The 16,842-nt window shown below is 47.7% G+C and overlaps 1 protein-coding gene across 1 annotated transcript in view; it reads left to right on the top strand.

Annotated features, from left to right (window-relative positions):
• The window catches only part of EMID1 (EMI domain containing 1), an 81,200-nt gene that overhangs the window by 2,637 nt on the left and 61,721 nt on the right, over positions 1-16,842 (top strand). The window contains exon 2 of the transcript XR_010933242.1: positions 3,727-3,864. The gene's annotated coding sequence lies outside the window, so the exon portion shown is untranslated. The remainder of the gene's footprint in view (positions 1-3,726; positions 3,865-16,842) is intronic.

The following is a 16,842-nucleotide window of genomic DNA, read 5'->3' as shown; positions in this document are numbered from 1 at the left end:
CACTTTGGGGATAGAATATTTCAGCCTCAAGAAGCAGCAACATTTGCTTGTAGCTGGAAGTCTCCCGTCCTGGTCTCCAGCTGTTGTCTGGAGCCACCAGATCCCTGCTGAATGGGACTACACCCGGCAACTGGACGCAGACAGCACCGGGCTGGGCTGGCCGTGGACCAGCCTGTGTCTGAGAAGCCCCTCTCCAGGACAGCCCGGTAGCAGGGATGCCCTCAGCCCTCTCAGTGGTGTTTACCAGGCTCTGGAATGAACCTGCCCACTGTGGATGACTGGGCTGGGGAACCAGGCTCCACAGGGAAGCATTTTAGGGGGAAAACAGATCCAAGCTTGAGGTCCAGAGTAACTCCTTGGGAAAAAAGATGGTAGGATCTGAAACAGCCAAAGTTCTTGCAACAGAGAAGCTTCAGTTCTCTTATTTAGCTCTCAGGAACGTTTACCATTGTCCCTGTTCAAGTGAAGCCACTGAACTTCTAAAAACTTAATTGAGGACCTGCTGTTTTGCACACTGATCGTGAGAATATGTGTAATGAACTCGCCTTAGTCACTGGTACCAAAGGTAAAATCGGATCAAGAGCACTCAGTGGGAATTCAAACCTCATATTAGCCAAATGTGGGGCAGCTTTTTATAGGTCCCAGGTGAGCTGAGGAAATCTGAATGTGCAAGGATGCTGCTGCTGCTGATAATAATAATAGCTACCATTTCTGCGGTATGTGTGCCAGACACTGTGCTCAACCCTTAAAGTCGTCCCTGGGTCAACCCAGCCTGGGAACCAAGGCTCAGAGAAGCAGTCCGGCCAGTGGAGGGCAAGGCCAGGACTGAGCCCAAGTCTGCTGGCTCCAAAGCCAAGGCTCCTGGTTCCTGTTGCTCTGCAAGCCCCTCCCACTTGGGCAGGGGGTTGGGGTCTGAGGGGAAACCCTGTGGCCCCCAAATATTTCCCCCAAATATCATCCCTGTTGCTTCCAGACAGCCCAGGGAAAATACAGATCAATTTGCCTGGGGTGAGGAAGGCATCAACTCTACACTTCTTTACCTATTTGGCAACCCAGACTCCTTTGGGAATCAGAGGAATGTCACGAAGCCTGTCCCCAAAAGACCTCACCTGCAAAAGCTACATAGAAATTCTGGAGATTCACAGATGCTCCCCACCCAGCCCCAGAAACCCTTCCATGGACTTCAGGTTCAGAATCTCTCCATTAAGCCAAAACAGGGGTACCTGAAAGTTAAAACTAGACCAAAAGAGTAATAATCATAATAGTAACCATGCATATACACTTTACTGATCACTTATCCAGTGTCAGGTACTCACACCAGGAGTTAGCAAACTTCTTCTGCAAAGGGCTAAATAGTAACTATTTTACCTTTTGTGGGTCCTGTGGTCTCCAGTCTCTGTCACAACCTCTCAACTCTGCCTGCACTGGTTGGGGGCAGCATCCACTCCAACCATAGCCTATTCCCAGGGACTCCCAAGGACCTCCCCCATCACCTCAAGTCCTCAAGCCTTCGGGTGACTGTGAGGGAGTGGGGATCGGCAGTGGGAGGCGGGCACCAAGGCCCACCCCTAAACAGCCACAGACAATATATAAACACATGGCAGCTTGTATGCCAATAGAACTTCATTTATGGACACTGAAACCTGGATTTTGTATAACTTTCACATGTCACCAAAGTATTCTTCCTCTTTTTTGACTCTCCTCCAATAATTAAAACATGTAAATACCATTCTCAGCTCGCGGGCTGTAGGAAAACAGAAGGCAAGCCCACAGGCCAGCCCCTGCACCATGCCAACCGCTTTTCATCCTTTTGAATGCTTACAACAGCTGGATGGGTTAGACCTCGTTATTATCCCCATGTGTCGGATGAGGACGCTGAGGCTCAGAGAGGTTAAATAACTCACTCAAGAAGCACAGCAATCGGGACTTGAACCCACCCCCAAGCCTGTTTGCTTTTCTGAGAGACAAGCTGGGTGAGTTTAAATTGTGGAGAAAGGGAAGGAAAAGGTGCTGGTGGGGCAGAAAGGGAGACCCTAACACACAGCAGCGCTTGCCCCCTGGGAGCACAAGGGAGGGCGGGGTGGGGATAGGGGAGGCTCTTTGCTTGAAAGGGCTGCACTGCAGGGGTGGCGACCGGTTTCCTCCAGAGGCCCCAGATCCACGACAGCTGGTGGCCCTCACATTGTTTTGCGTCTCCCAGGTTCTCTTAATTATAACTAATTTGCCACCCTCAGCAATGCCTTGTTCTCCTTTGCTAATACCCATGAGTTGGAACCATGAGCCAGACTCCCAGCCAAATGTTGGGCAAAAATCACTTCCCTTTCCCACGTAGGGAGCCCCAGTCTCTTAGAAACTGGCCTTCTCAGTGCCGCAAGGCGGGCAGGGCGGCCCTTTTGCATGTGGCCTTGCTTGGCTGAGATTTGCCATCAAATCTGTCAGCAAAGGGGCTTAGCAAAGAATCTGCTTAACTTTCTCCAACCCCTTGGCTCCCCGGCTGACTCTCGGGACAGGAGACTGGCTGCACGGGTGGCCTTTCTCTTTGGTGCTGTTCGCCTTTTCTCCATTCCCACCGAGTCATTTGCAACTTGGGCCCAAGTCTCGGGAACCCTCTACCCCAGAAACACTCCGGGCTGTGCCTCTGTCTTGTTTGGGGTGACAGGGACCGGAAGCTGGGACTGAGGAAGGCGGCCGCTGCTGAGGGGTGGGGGAAGGAGGCAGGCTTGCCAACATACCTGTGTAGGTAACCCTAGCCAAGCCACCTGGCTTCACCGAGGAAGCCTTGATTCCTCATCAGAGGAGCATTAATACCATGAGCTCTGAACTTGTGGGGACTGGGTTTAATACAGGCTCTGCTGTCACCAGCTCCCAGACCTCAGGCAAGTTATTTTACCTTTGTATCTTCAGTTGACTCATCTATAAAATAGGTCTAACAGTAGTTTTCTCATAGAGTTGTTGTGAAGATTAAATAACGTAATAAAGGTAAAGTGTTCAGCTCTGGCACTGGCATTTTAATGATTTTCATCAGTAAACTAAGGGTGGTGACACTCTAACCACACAGGTCTGGAAAGGGTCAGCATGTCAAGGGCCTGGTCCATAGTCCCAAACGGGAGCGGAATCACACGGTTCTGCAGCCAGACCTCCCGGGGACCACCAAGAGCATGGGACCTCAGATGCGCCCTGCCTTTGGGATTGAAACTCTGTTTATCAAATTCTAAGCACACAATGCACAAAGGGCAGTTCACTCCTTAGAAAAATAATTCCTGACTCGGTTCCTTTAAGTAGCTAATTTCCCCCAATATGTTCATTGTATGGCCCTATTTTATAAAAATATCTACTGACCATCACCTTCTCAGTAACGTTATCTATTGGGTGAAAATACCCTTCTCCTGCAGGCCTCCTGCCTGCAGTGGATTTCTTCATCTGTTGCTTCAGGTCAGGAACAAATGCAGAATTTTGATGTCCTTTTATTTCCCTCCTGGCCCCAGGTGGGCAAACAGGCAGGCTAAAACCCCAGGCCCAGCTCTTTCTCTGCTCGCCCCGACTCTGCCTCCCACGCCCTTGCTTTCATGGCAGGAGCCGCCCCTGCGCAGCCTTGCTCACCAGCGCTGCTCAGTGGTAATATCTGAGTGCTGCGGCAGAACATCAGCCCTGAACCGCCACCTCCATTGCTCTGGGCCCTAACCCTGTTGACTAACCCAGGGCACTCTCTCTCACCACGACACCTAGGAGCTCTCGGATTCTCAAAATGTCTGCTCAGAAGGCGAGTCCTCTGCGCCCTGACCCCACGGGACCCAACAACAGGAAGATCTTTATTTAAGAGCATCCTTTTTGTCTGCTTATAAAAGGAACACACCCCATCAGCAGGTACGTGAGCAGATGAATTATTCTACTTCCATACCATGAAATTCTAAGTCACTGTTCAACACATTTTATTTGATGTGTTTATATGTAGCTTGAATCTTTTATATTATTGAATTACATGTGCAATTTGGGGGGGGGGAAGCACATTGATTATTTTTTTTTAAATGGAAAGTGTAAAAAACAAAGCAACATTTGCCTCTCACTGGCATACCACTCAGAAGAAAGCAGTTCGTTCTTCTGTCTCTTCTGAAGAGTCAAAATGCTGGGGTGTGTGTTTCCAAGACAGACTAAGCCTGAGAGGTAGCACTTCCCCTGCTTGGGGAAGTCACCTGGGCTCCCAGGGCCGGGCTGAAGCTGCTAGCCTGCCCCACCCCAACCTGAGCCACCCCCAGAGGCACCTGCTTGTGTAGGGGGTACCTCCCAAAAGGTTCTCCCTGAGGCCAGCAGAATACTTGGGCCACAAGCCAAAAGGTTCTTCTCTTTGTTAACTACAAAATAAACAACTCAAGCCCCCCGGGCTACTTGCAGTACAAATGTTTATGCCTTTGGAAAGAGAAAAAAGAAAAACTCTTGAGAGTTCTGGAGCAGATGGGCGCCAAGTTTGTAATTAACCCTTAGCAATCGGGGTGTCTGATCTTCCGCCAAGGGGTCTGCAGCAGTTTGAGGCGGGTGGCTGATCTGGGCTTCTGCTATAACTTTGCTATTGATGGGCTTTTGAGGCCTTGGAATGCTCTCTGGAAATGACACCGGCTACATCTTTAAAACTCTGAATTAGGTACTAGAGACTCACCCTGAGAAAGAGCCTGACACCACAGCACCCCCTCCAGGTGAAGGGTTGTGAGCAGCTACAGCATTCAAACCACTTGGGGCAAGACCCCCTGATGATGGGTGTGTACAGAGTCAGGGGGAGCAAGGCCCACCCACCACGGGGCTAACATTTGCTGAAGAGCAGGTACTTTGTCATATCAATGGTGGACATTGATTAAATGCCCGAGGACCAGACTCTCTGCTAAACTCGACACACTTCATATTATTTCATTTGATCCTCCCAACCACCCAGTAGGGTGGGTATGGTTATATTCACATTTCACAGATGAGGAAATTGAGTCTCAGAGAAGTAAAGTCTGCTTTATTTTTTTTTTGAGTCTCATTTAATCCTGGCTGCTTAGGTCCTCCTCTTCAGATGATAGGTGTCCCTTGCCCGAGGTCATCGACCTGGTGAGTGGTGGCAGAGCTGGGACTGAAACCCAGGGCTTTGCAACTTCATAGTCACCTCCGGCCATCCCTGTCCATTTGTGTTCACTAACACAAATGACGGTTATCACCTTTCAGACTTCCAGAAGCAATGCCGAACTCAAAGGAGCTACCTGTGGGAGCTGAGTGCACAGACAAGCTCGCCACTTAGGGGTACCCAGAGGGAGTGAGAGGGGCAGCTGTCAGCCCCCAGGTCCCAAAGCCCATCATGAGAGGCTGGGGGATCTCAAAGGATCATCCTCCTCCATCTTTCCAATGGGGAAACTGAGGCCCAGAAGGCGGAATTCATGCCCAAGTTGCTACTATGACTTTGCCTCCACAGTCTGTGCTTTTCCACAGCTGCATGGAGCTTCCTGAAAAAAAACTGAAGGTGGTGGCAAGCACTGGACTGGGAAGATGGGGAGAAAGCTGATCTGGCATGTTCCCTGGGCCCTCGGTTTAGATGGAGGGCATCACCCAGTTGCCAAGGGTGTTTCTTCCTTTATGCAAAGTCAGCCGTGGACTGCTTCCATCTTTAGCTCCAGTATCTTGTGGATTCAAGGCACCCTTAATGTCACAAACAGGCAGGGTGGGGAGTGAGTGGGCAGAGGATCTCCAGGAGATTTTAGAGGCAGGACCCAAGAGTATACTCCTTCACTGTACTTCACTTCCTCCCACATCCCATTGGCTGTAACCAGTCACATGGGCTGGGCTGGATACAAGGGCTTCTGGGAAGTATAGTCCTCCTGCCGGGGAGGCGGTGTGGGAAATGAAATTGGTGAATCCACAGCACTGTCTCTGCCATAACTATTCAAAATCTCACAGTCGTGTCAGGGCCTGAAATGCCTCAAGATCTGAAGGAAGGTCCAGTGTGAGTGCTGTTCAGCATAGCATGTAGGAGGAGCAAGTGGGTGAGGCTGGAAAAGTGGGCTGGCCCAGCTTGAGAAACACCAGTGGAAAAGTAGCAGGGAGAGAGGGTACTGATCTGCAACCAAGCCCCACGTGGCTAAAGTCCCTGACATCAATTCAGCCACGGCAGGAGAGGGACATGATGGTGCCAGACACATATATACAACGGAATATTACTCAGCCATAAAAAGAAATGAAACTGAGTTATTTGTAGTGAGGTGGATGGACCTAGAGACTGTCATACAGAGTGAAGTAAGTCAGAAAGAGAAGAATAAATACCATATGCTAACACATATATATGGAATCTAAAAACAACAACAAAAAACTGGTTCTGAAGAACCTAGGGGCAGGACAGGAATAAAGACACAGACGTAGAGAATGGACTTGAGGACACGGGGAGGGGGAAGGGTAAGCTGGGACAAAGTGAGAGAGTAGCATGGACTTATATATACTACCAAATGTAAAATAGATAGCCAGTGGGAAGCAGCCGCATAGCACAGGGAGATCAGCTCGGTGCTTTGTGACCACCTACAGGGGTGGGATAGGGAGGGTGGGAGGGAGATGCAAGAGGGAGGGGATATGGGGATATATGTATATGTATAGCTGATTCACTTCGTTATACAGCAGAAACTAACACACCATTGTTAAGCAATTATACTCCAATAAAGATGTTAAAAAAAAAAAAAAAAAAAGATGGTGCCAGAGCAAGAGGCAGATGAATGTTAAGGGAAACCCAATAGCCCTGAAGATGTCCAGAGGAGGCCACACCAGCCAAGAGTCCTGGCTAGCTTTCCAGAAAAGAAGAGGATGCAAGGGGGAGCTGGAAAATGAAAATAAAGAACAGAGGAGAAAAGCAAACACAAGGCACTGGAGAGTTCTAAGACAACAGGGACTGGTGCCAGCAGGGCCCGCATCACACAAAGGCTACCTCTGCGGTGACACAGGGCCACACGTTCAGAAGGGTCCTGTGCTCGGCTCTGCTGTCACCATCTTGAAATTCTTAATAATTGTCAAAGAAGGGGCCCCATGTTTTCATTGTGCATTGGGCCGCACAAATTATGCAGCCAGCCCTATGTCTAGCGGTATCAGCATGATGACCCTGCCTCCAGGGCAGGGGTGCTGCTGAAAGAGGCTGCTTTCCAGCCTGATGGGATAGCAGGGCAACAGGAGATGGATCTAGAGGAAGATGGGGAGTGGGGGCTGGTCAGCTCAGGTGTGTCTTGTTCCTTAGTGTTCTCAGGTATAAATATTTAGGAGAGACTGGTTTCAGATTCCACTTGCTCAGGGAGCCAGATTAGGAGGAAACAAGTGCTTGCCGGTGAGAGATTTTTTTAAAAATTGAGAATGATGAGCTCTGTAAGAGATGTGATGTTGAGAATGACAGATGATAGATGAAGTCCAGGTGCCCAAATGGGGAAATGGGGACATTGGATTAAAGTGAGAGGGAGGGGCATTAGACTAGGAGACTTGAGGTTCATCCTAACTTTAGGAGCCTCTACCTTCATAGACAAAGAGACATTCAAGGAGGCCTGCCTGTATGTTTTTTAAAACCAGTCCTGGTGTTGGAGACATCACAAAATCAGGAAATAGGTTAACTAGTCCAAGATGGAAATGCCTGTGGATGGTGGTGGTGGGGATCCTCTTCAAGTCAAAGAGGGATTCAGACACAGCTGGCAAACTGATGAGACCAGCCCTCCATTGCATTACCTAGAACAGCCCACAGCCTAAGGGAAGAAGGAACCTAGTACAGGGAGCTCAACCTAGATACAAAGCTTGATTCCAAAGGAGAGGAGTGACTAATAACCGTGCCTTCCTATCATTTGTTGAGTACACGCAGTGCCAGACACTGTGCTGCACACATATATGAGTTATACTCTGCTGTGTAACGTACCCCACAGTTCAGCAGCTTAAAACAATGAAAATGTATTATTGTCAGTTTCTCTGGGTCAGGATTCAGGAGCAGTTTAGCTGACTGGTTTTGGTTTAGGGTCTCCCACAAGGTTATAATCAAGATGTCAGCCAGGGAGGCCGTCATCTGAAGACTTGTCTGGGGCTGGAGGATCCATGTCCAGGATGGTGCACTCATGCAGCTGGCAAGTCGGTCCTGGCCCCCTCAGTTCCTTGCCTCTTAAACCTCTGCATGGTACTTCTTAAGCATCCTCAAGATATGGTAGCTGGCTACTGGAGCATGTGATGCAAGAGAGAGAAGGATGGAAGCCTCAATGTCTTTTATGATGTAGCCTCAGAAATCACACTTAGTCATTTCTGCAGTGTCCTGCTGGTACAGAGATCAGACCTATTCGGTGTGGGAGGCAACTACACAAGGGTGTGAATACCAGGAGGTGAGGATCATTGGTGGCCACTGTGGGGGCTGCCTACTACAGCATGTTGCTTGCATTATCTCATTTAATCATGACAACAGAGTTGGTAATAATATTTTCCCCTACTCGGAGGAAGAAAGTTTGTTCAATATCAAAGAACTAATAGCAGAGCTGGGATTTGAACCCAGCTGTCCCTTGGATATGTCTGAGCTCTATGGTGAGCAGGGATGATGTAAGCGAGGACTGACAGAAATGCTCACAAACCCTGTTAGACCCTGGCCTCCAAGCAGGAAGATGTTGCATTTCTCTCCTTTGGAGAGTCCCAAGTGGGAATGGCATCTTCTCCCCGACTCTCCCACAGGCCATTGGGAGCTTTGGCCCCGGGAGGGCACCAGTGAATAAGAGGTAGAGAAAGGGGCTGCATCTCTCCAACCCCTCCTCACTTCTCCCCAAGAGAGGGGGCTGCTACTTCGAATGAGTCTGATTCCAGAACAGTGACTGAGTAGAATTTACTAGTCACTGTTAGAAGATCTTTCACATACACATACACTACACACATGCACACACACACTGTCTCTCCATACACACCACATGCATGCACACAACCACACATGCACAAGCATGCCCACACTGTCATACAAATGTGCTTATCATGCAGGTGCACATCTGACACACACACATGCACACACACCACACACTCTTCTCTTAGGCTTTCTGCCTCTAAGTGACCACATGGTTCATTTTTTCCATAAATATTTATTGAGCAGCTACTTATGCCTGGCATGGTGCTGGGTACAAAGGATACAGTGGCATTAAAAATAGGTGTGGTCTCTCCTAGCTAATGCAATAAGACAAGAGAAGGAAATTAAAGGTATACAGAGTGGGAAGGAAGAAATAAAACTGTCTTTGTTCACAGATGACATGATCATCCATGTAGAAAATCTGAAAGAATCAGTAAAAAAAAACTCCCAGAACTAATTAGTGATTATAGCAAAGTTGCAGGATACAAGATTAATATACAAAATTAATTAGTTTCCTATATACTAGCAGTGCACAAGTGGAATTTGAAATTAGAGAAATAGTACTGTTTACATGAGTACCCCCAAAATGGAATACTTAGGTATAAATCTAACAAAATATGTACGAAATCTATATGAAGAAAACCAGAAAACTCTGATGAAAGATATCAAAGAATAAATAAATGGAGAGATATTTCATGTTCATGAATAGAAGGACTCAATATTGTCAAGATGTCAGTTCTTCCCAACTTGATCTATAGATCCAATGCAATTCCAATTGAAGTCTCAGCAAGTTATTTTTGGATACTAAAAAACTGACTCTAAAGTTTATATGGAAATGCGAAAGACCCAGAATAGCCAACATGATATTGAAGGAGAAGAACAAAGTTGGAGGAATGACACTACCTGATGTCAAAACTTACTGTAAAGTTATGGTAATCAAGACAGTGTGGTATCAGTGAAAGAACAGACAAATCAATCAGTGGAACAGAATAGAGAACCCAGAAAAAGATCCCCATAAATATAGTCAACTTCTCTTTAACAAAGAAACAAAGACAATATAATGGAGCAAAGATAGTCTTTTCAGCAAATGCTATTGGAACAACTGGACATCCACATGTAAAAAAAAAAAAAAAAATCTAACCACAGACCTTACACCTCTAACAAAACTTAACTTGAAATGAATCAGAGACATAAATGTAAAATGTGAAACTATAAAACTTCTAGAAGATAATAAAGGAGAAAACCTAGATGACCTTGTGTATGGTGATGACTTTTTTAGATATAACACCAAAGGCATGATCCATGAAAGAAATCGTTGATAAGCTGGACTTCATTAAAATGTAAAACTTCTGCTCTGCAAAGACATATCAGGAGAATGAGAAGACAAGCCACACACTGGGGGAAAATATTTTTTTCCCCCAGACAAGCCACACACATCTGACAAAGACTGTTATCCAAAATATATTTACAAAGAACTCTTCAAACAACAATAAGAAAATAAATGACCTGATTTTTAAAATGGGCCAAAGACCTTAACATACATCTCACCAAAAAAGATATACAGATGACAAATAGCATGTGAAAATATGCTCCATGTCGTATGTCATCAGGGAAATGCAAATTAAAACAATTAGATACCACTACACACCTATTAGAATGAACCAAATCTAGAATACTGACAACACCAAACGCTGGTGAGGAGCAATAGGAACTCTCATTGCTGGTGGGAATGCAAAATGGTACAGCTACTTTGGAAGACAGTTTGGTGGTTTCTTACAAAACTAAACATGCTCTTACTATATGATCCTTGCAGTCATGCTCCTTGGTATTTACCAAAAGGAATTGAAAACATGTCCACATAAAAACCTGCACTCAAATGAGTATGGCAGCTTTATTCATAATTGCCAAAACTTGGAAGAAACCAAAATGTCCTTCAGGAGGTGAATGTATAAATAAATTGTGCTACATCCAGGCAATGGAATATTATTCAGTACTGAAAAGGAATAGTCCATCAAGCCATGAAAAGATGTGGAGGAAACTTAAAAGTGTTTTACTACGTGAAAGAAGCCAATCTGAAAAGGCTACATACTGTATGATGCCAACTATATGACATTCTGGAAAACGCAAAACTATGGAGACAGCAAAAAGGTCCAGCAAAAAGACAGCAGGGGTTAGTGGGGAGGGAGGGATGAGTAGGCAGAGCACAGAAGATGGTGAAAATACTCTGTATGATACTTTGATGGTGGATACATGTCATTATACATTTGCCAAAGCCCATAGAATGTACAACACCAAGAGTGAACTGTAGTGTGAACTTTGGACTTTGGGTGATAATGACATGTCAGTGTAGGTTCATCAACTGTAACAGATGTCCCACAACCATCTGACATGCTTGAGGCAGGTCACAACTTTCTTACCTCATCTGGGACCCCCGGAGGTCCCACTGTGTTCTCTCAGTGAAACAGCACACAGCAAGCCACAAACGCCAGAGCAGACAGAAGGAGGGATGCCCCAAAGGAATCCAGCCCTGGTCGCAATATGTTTTATCATCTGCACAAGCACATAAAGCCTTGTGTGGCTTGCTCAGGATCAATGGCCATAATCATTTAATGGCAAAGCAGGACTTGTCACTCGGTGACATCAAAGGCCCCCAAGACCAGTGCGGGCTCCTCTGAGACTATTCCAGAACCAAGTTATATATCATTTTTCTGTTTGTCAATGTCTTGGTGTGTATATTTCACTGGGCAACCTCACAGGAAGCAAGATTTGGGCACCCCGGACCTCCCTTCCGGACACCAGCCCTGAGGACCACAGTCCCACCATGCCTTCAGCCACAGGCTTTTGGCACCACTGGGCAGCCTGGGCACCCAGCAGAAGACAAGGGTAGTGGGTGAGAACAGGTGGAGTGTGCACCTGGTGGGCAGGCCCATGCATGCATGTAAGAGAGCCTGGAGGCCCTCAGATAGCACGTTGAGACTTTGAGGGAGGCTAACCACCCCATCTGTGGCCCAGGCCTGCCTAATTTACCTCTGGTTACAGATGCTTTCCTATATGCCAGGACCAAGTAATTTAAGTCACAATCTGGAATGTCTGTCAGAGCTGGAGGTCGTGCTCTGTCCAAGTGCAGGCACCCCCTGTAGCATCCTTAGCAGGTGGCCCTTTACCCCTGCGTTCACCTTCCTGCGGCAGGAAGCTTGTACCTCTGCAGGCAGCCGCTCCTGCACTTGACAGGTGTGACTCTTACCTATCCGGCCCTTGGACTCTTGTTGGCCCAGAAACGTGGGCCTTGTCCCAACCTTCCTCTCAATCCCATCTACTGCCCTTTATCCCTCTGCCACTGCCAAGGTCAAGCCAAAAACCACTCCTTGCTGGGTGACAGCAGTAGTGTCCTTGGTGGTTTTCCCTCTCCCATCCATTCTCCACCCTCCCACAGGGGGGCCCTCCTAAACCCAGGGCTGACCAGCTCCTTCCTGCCTAAACCCTTCCATAACCGAATACCAGCCCTAAGAACCCCAGTGCTCCCAGGATAACGGGGCTTCCTGGGCTTTTATGATCTGCCTTCAACTGACCTCTCTAACCTCATTATTAAGAAGAAGAAGAAGAAGAAGAAGAAAAAGAAGAAGGTGATGATGATTGCCAACACTTAGCACCTACTGAGCTCCAGGCACTGTTTAAATGCCCCAGACTGCCCTGGTGACACCTTGGTTTTGGCTCAATGAGACCCATTTCCAACTTCTGACCTTTAGAATGGTAAGAGAATGAATTAGTGTTATTTTAAGCCACACAAAATTTGCGGTAATTTGTTACAGCAGTCATAGAAAACTAATACTCCTATTAGAAATTTAAATTGAGAACTTAAAAAATCTATTAATTTGTTTAAAAATAACAGTAAGTATATTTTTTGTTAGCATAAAACTATTTTTATTTTAAAGTAACTATATTTTAAAAAATATTAGTGAGAAGATGGCTTTTTAAAAAATATTTTCGTAAATCTTTTCATGTCTGGCTCCACAGATGATAGCTGGATTCCCATGTCTGCTCTTGCATTCTCTCTGTTGTGGTGTATTGTTTTGGTTGAAAATATGAAGAAAATTCAACCTCATACAGATAGGAAGGTGGAAAAAAAGAGGAGCATTTCAATAGCTTTTTCAGACAACAATGGCTATTCTTCTTTGATATAAACTAAAACACAAAATTGGCAGTTTTTCAAAGGTTAGTTGCCGTGTGGAATCTGAAACCATATCAATGGTCTTTGTTATGACGGCCTTTGAATGATTCTGGCCTTGATGCCCCTTTGCTACACAGAGGAGCTGACAGTCCCCTTGCTGGGGAGCCCAGGAAAATGCTGAAGGTAACTCAGCCCTAGTAGGAGCTGGGCCAGGGAAAGGACAGAGGTGACAATGGGGTGGAAGTGGCAGAGCAGTTTAGGACAGTGGCATTGGACACAGCCAGCTGAGACCTTTAGAGGCTGCCAATGACAAGCTGACACTGCCCCGTCCCCTCCCCATAGCCAATTACAGCTCAAACAAAACCAACCATAAGCTCCAAACCTTTGTGCATGTTGGAATTAAAATAGCTTCTTTCTAAATCTTCTGCTATCTTCTAGCCAGATTCTGGCTAAGTTTGTCAAAGCCCATCTCTGCTAATTGCTCTGGTCCTTGGGTATCCAGCCTGCTGGGAGTTAAGACAAGCTGAGTATGAGTGCAGGTCCTGCTATGCACCAGGCCTGTGGCCCTCGGTGTCCTCCTCTGTACAGCAGGTATCTTAACACCAGGGTTGTGAGGACCCTGAGATGAGGCTTGTGAGGCATTTTAGCCAGCGCCTGGTGAGTGCAAGTTCAAGTTTGCTGTTATTATTGCAGGAATGCAAGTGACCTTCCAGGTGCCTCCAACTGGCCCCTGCAGCCCAGATCTTTCAGCCAGTGCCCAGGGCTTAGTGAGGTTGGCTGAACTGTCCACTCTCTCCCCAGCTCCATAACCTGGGGTTTCCCTGGAAGCCTCAGGGCTGGGGATGGAGGTGTTGATGAAAATAATCAACAAACCATTTATAATAAGAATAGCAAAGAGTTTTATTTGAGCCAAACTAAGGACTATAGCCAGGAAGACAGCCTCTCAGATAACTCTGAGAAACTGCTCCATAGAAGCATGGTTTTCAGCACAGTTTTATGTCTTGTCAGAACAAAGAACATCAAACAAGTCAGGGATACATTCCTTCAAGTTTAAAAAAAAAAAAACAGATCAGCATGTACACATCAGGTCAGTATGGCCTTGGCACCTGGGAAGGGAGTCTTAGCACCAGAGGAGTGACATCCCAGGAGGGAGGCATTTAATCTTTATTTTTAACATGGGCATTCTTTACTTCTGGTCAAAGTGCCCCTTTCTTGAATCAAAGCAGATGTACAATGTATGTTTAATAGGCCACAAACGGGCTGTACTAGTTAGCATAAAATTCAAGTTAACTCATGTATAAGCCAGAATGACTTCCCCAGACCTCAATACATGAACATTTCTTTTATCAGAGGAATACAAGGAAATGTCTCAAACACAAGCAACTTTTCCATTTCCTCTTCCCGCAGAGCCCAGAACCACTGCAGCTGCTTCCAGAAGGATAGGATCTGGGAGGCCAGGGGGAGGAGGGGAGCAGGTCAAGGAGGCAGCACACTTGTCCCACAAACTTGAAGCTTGGGGTGGACACTCTGAGGGGGACTGTCCAGATCCCCCTTCCAGGCCGGGGCACCCAGAGCTCATCCCAGCAGCCCAGAGCTCATCCCAGCAGCCCGCCCCAGGAAGCGGGAACACATGGCTGGATGTCCTCATTGTCCTCCCTTGGGGGACCTGGTCTGCCTTCAGTGGCTCACTTTGCACAAGTCCAAAGGTCCATACCAGCAGCAGAGTCCCAGTGGCCAGCCAGCTCCCCCTGCCTAAGCCTGCCTTCCTGAGAACAAGCTCTTATAACCTGCTCTCAGATCTGGGGTCTCTGAGCTGCCCTCGGGGAGCCTGCCAAGGGACCTGGGTCCTGCTGGGTGGTCCAGGTGAGCCCCTCACCCTTCCCAGTCTCAAGACCTCCCGCAAGGGACTGGAGGAGCCTCTAGTTAGGAAGGGAATGTGCAGCCAGTGGCACATATGTCACACCTCCTTAGCAGACCCCTCCGCACCCCACCTGAGTCAGAGGCTGAGTCAAAGGAGAGGAGGGAAGTCTCCTTGAAACCTCCCAAGCATGCGGGGGAGAGGGGAGGGATGGAGACAGAGATGGGGATGGGGCCTCCTGCCCTTTCTGCAGACTTTGGGGACAATCGGCAGAGTGCTTGTTTCTTCTATCCAGCCTTTGCATCTTAAGGGGAACAGAACCCTAACCTTCCCTGGTGGTAGAATGCCACCCTCAGCTGCAGATTTTCGGGAGGGGGTCTCTGAGGTATGGTGGTTTTGCCCGAAGGGGCAGTTCTGCCCCTGGCACAGGGAGGTGGACAGGGGAGCCAGGGCAGCCCCATGGATCTCTACTGAACTAAAAAGGGGAGTTCAGAAGGGAGATGGGTCAGACTACCCTTGGTTTCCAAGGGTTGGCCATAAAAGGCGTTGCAGTGCCTGCCTTCCTCTCTCTTGGATCACTCGCTCTGGGGAAAGCCAGCTGCCATATTGTGAGGACACTGAAGCAGCCCCATGGGAGGCCTGAGTGATGAGGAACTGAGATCTCCAGCCAAGAGCCATGTGAGCAAGCCATCTTGGAAGTGGGTCTTTCAGCTCCAGTCAAGTCTTCAGGTGATGGTAGCCTTAGCCAATATCTTGACCTCAGTCTTATGAGTGACCTGAGCCAGAACAGCTCAGCTAAGCTGCTCCGGAACTCTTGACCCACAAGAGCAACAGATAACTAATAAAGAGTTCCTCAGAATTTGGAGATCTAGGTGTGGAGGAAACAGGTTCTGCTCCAACCTTTGTTGGTGGTTGGATTCTTCAGCCCTCAGATCCTCGGGCTGTGGCCTCTTGGCTCTGCCAGGAACCAAAAAGATCTGCATCCAGCTCTGCAGACTGGCTGAGGGTATGACTGGGCCACCTCCCTCGATGGGTAGAAAAGCTTGTGTGTGTGTGATGAGGGGATGAGGGGTGATGATTAATTTGCTAGGGCTACCATAACAAAATACCACAAACTAGGTGGTTTAAATAACAGAAATGTATTTTCTCACAGTCCTGAAGGCTGAAAGTCCAAGATCAGAGTGCTGGCAGGTTTGGTTTCTCCTGAGACCCTATTCTTGGCTTTCAGATGGCCACCCTCTTTCTGCCTCTCCACATAGTTGTCCCTGTGTGCATGTGCATCCCTGGTATCTCTTTGTGTATCCAAATTTCCTCTTCTCAAAAGGACTCCAGATTCGGGTCTACCCTAATGACCTTCTTTTAACTTAATTACCTCTTTAAAGACCTTAGGTCCAAATGTGGTTACTTTTTGAGATACTGGGAGTTAGGACATCAACATATGAGTTTGGGGGTGGGCATGGTTCACCTGATACAGGTGCTGAGAGCTTAGTTTTGTCTGAGCCAAGGGGCTGCTGGCAGTGGGGAGGAGCATAAAAGAACTGGGTGTGGGAACAGGACCCATGATCTGAGGAGGAAGAGTGAGGCTCAGGGTAGGCTGCCTGCCACAGATAACTTTCTGGGAAATAGAGGAGCCAGGACCCAAACATATAGTGCCTGTACCCCACCTGAGTGGACACAGAATCCAGTGGGGGGTCTCTCTGTGGCCAGAGTTTCATTGGTAGGCCCAGTGGCCACGTCAAGGCCTGGGGCCTTGATGAAGGTGGAAATTGGAACTTGGGTATCAGCCCAGCCCAGCAGGGGGGACCTGTGAAGGAGATAGCCAGGGAGGCGGCCATGAGGGCCACAATGCAGACAGGCCCAGGGCCAAGATGACATTGAACCTGCACCTCCCTCCTGGACCTCTCCTTGCCAGAACCAGGTGTTTACCCACAGACCCTGGACAGACCACCTCTGTACAGCCTCAGCCTTCCC

This window comes from Pseudorca crassidens, chromosome 12 (genome assembly GCF_039906515.1).
Source record: "Pseudorca crassidens isolate mPseCra1 chromosome 12, mPseCra1.hap1, whole genome shotgun sequence".
NCBI classification, from domain to species: Eukaryota; Metazoa; Chordata; class Mammalia; order Artiodactyla; family Delphinidae; genus Pseudorca; species Pseudorca crassidens.
Note: the sequence above shows the minus strand (reverse complement) of the source record. Positions and strands in the feature narration are given on the sequence as shown.